At 40.9% G+C, this 2,307-nt stretch overlaps 1 long non-coding RNA gene across 1 annotated transcript; it reads left to right on the top strand.

Moving 5' to 3' along the window:
- Positions 1-259: 259 nt before the first annotated feature.
- Positions 260-1,161, top strand: LOC109511845 (uncharacterized). Its single transcript, XR_002167402.1, has 2 exons — positions 260-778; positions 846-1,161. It is a non-coding gene; the product is annotated as an uncharacterized LOC109511845 (long non-coding RNA).
- The last annotated feature ends 1,146 nt before the right edge of the window (positions 1,162-2,307 follow it).

Below are 2,307 nucleotides of genomic sequence, written 5' to 3'. Positions count from 1 at the left end.
GAGTATAAAGCAAAATGGAAAGAAATTGAAGTGATGGCCGAGGGATACCTGACTCAAACACTGCTGGGGGACAGAAGATTATTTCGGGAAAAGGAGGGCTTGATAGATCAAATAACTAAATTCACTTTAAATACGTGGTTCACCATAGTAAAAGAAAATAAATTACAAAAGGAGGTGAAAATCCTAAGGTGGCTATCACACAATGAGGACTTTCAACCAGGGAAAGATTATGGTTTCAAGAAATGGGAAAGAAAAGGCCTCACAGCAATAAGTACGATGATAGAAAAGGGGGAGATGCTGACCTTTCAAAAAATGAAAGAGATGTTTGATTTAGAAAAGAGCGACCTCTTCCGGTATCTACAAGTGAGAGACTACTACACAACAGAAATAAAAATGGATACGACAACTGAAAGACATGATGTAATACAGGTAATGATAGATGCATATAACGGGGGTAAGAGTAGCATCATTTCATCCCTTTTCAAAGGGCTCCTGTTGAACAGAGGGAATTCGACTCTGTATGTAAAACAGAAATGGGAAAAGGAACTCCAAACCGAGATAACGGAGGAAGAATGGTTAAATATGTGCAGGATACAACAATCAACAACCGTTTCGAGACGTTGGACGAAGTTTGGGTGGAAAAATATCATGAGATTTTTTATAACCCCAGAGATGACCGAGAAATACAAACAAGGGCAAAATGAGTGCTGGCGGTTATGTGGACAGGAGAGATCTGAAGATCATGCACACATATTTTGGAAATGTCAAAAGCTAAAAGGTTAATGGGAAGAGGTTTGGAGAGAACTGAAGAAGATAATCGACTTTGAAATACCAAAGACATAAAGGTTATTGGGAAGAGGTTTGGAGAGAACTGAAGAAGATAATCGGCTATGAAATACCAAAGACCGGCTTAGTGATGTATCTGGGCAATATAATCAGGGAAGTGTACTAACGAGAGACGAGTACTTGGTAAAAGTGTTGCTGGCTGCCAGCAAGAAAGCCATAACAAGAACATGGTTTAAAACTGACCCACCAACAAAGAACCTATGGCTGGAAATAGTGGGAGAAATATTTGAGTTGGAAAGATTCACATACATATTAAGGGTCCAAGTAGGGAAGTTTAAAACGAGATGGGAAAAATGGGAGGAGTACAAAAACAAACAAAATTCATAACGGCCCTCCAAGGGAAACCGTAACTACAATGGGGCCCGCGACAAAAATGAGTTTGACACCCCTGCATTAGAGCATTCAATCAATTAACAACTTAAATCTGATTTTTATCGGTTATTTTTTTTCTTGACTGTTTTTGAACACAGTAAGCAATTCACCCGTTGATCTCTGCTGAACGATGTGTTGGTGAGAAAGGCTTGTCTTTGTTCGAGGCGAGGAAGCTAAGATCGGATTAATCTCGGCCGAGAAGGCCTGGCGAGTAGCGAGACAACTGTAACTGGACAGTAAGATTTAACACAAACTGTTTTAATTTGGAAACATAGTACTGGGTGTCCCATATTCGTGCATTTAATACAAATTCAGGGTAATGCAGTGATGTGGGTGGTTGGGAAAATTAAGTACGACTTGGACACCTATGCTCTAAATCAGGGGTTGAGAACCTATGGCTCTTTTGATGATTGCATCTGTCTCGCAGATAAAACAATATTCTCAATTTTTTCATCCAACCATTGATTTTTCACTGCTTATGTCCTGTTCAGGGCTGCACTTGGCAGCAGGAGCAATTTTAATTGGATGATACTGGCCTAGTTTGGCAGTTGCTGGGTAAACAGGTAAACGCCTCCTTTTGAATCACTCTGCTCGGTCATGAGCTCAAAGCTAACCCTTCGACAAAGCAGTTCATGAAAAGAAAAAAAAAAAGATGAGTATGGCACATTTTAGAACGAAGGATTTGTGGAGAGAACAGGTTCTGCGGTGTGTCTTATTTGCAATGACAAGGACTTCCGGTTTGACGAGCCAGGGAATGGCGGCATAGAGAACGAGCTCACGACAATTTTAGCCTAAATAACCCACTAAAACCCGAATATTAAAAAAATGTATACATGTACATATATACTATCTAAACTTTTGTTTAAGCTAGTGGGTCTTGAGAATGCCTATGAAGAAAAGTAAGAGGACAATGCAGACGGAGTTATGCTGCTTCCCCGGCTAGCAGCATAATGGAGGACGACGCGGACACGCTCACTCACCCTGAAGCAGGCCAAAGAGAGAGCGCGAATCTATGGGCCTGATACAAAGAACTGAGAGAGTTCAGAGAGGACAACAGTCATCAGCTGAAGGTGGTTCGGGAGGAAATTA

The sequence above is a fragment of the Hippocampus comes genome, unplaced genomic scaffold (assembly GCF_001891065.2).
Source record: "Hippocampus comes isolate QL1 unplaced genomic scaffold, H_comes_QL1_v1.1 scaffold224, whole genome shotgun sequence".
Lineage (NCBI taxonomy): Eukaryota > Metazoa > Chordata > Actinopteri > Syngnathiformes > Syngnathidae > Hippocampus > Hippocampus comes.
This window is presented reverse-complemented; position numbering and strand designations above follow the sequence as displayed.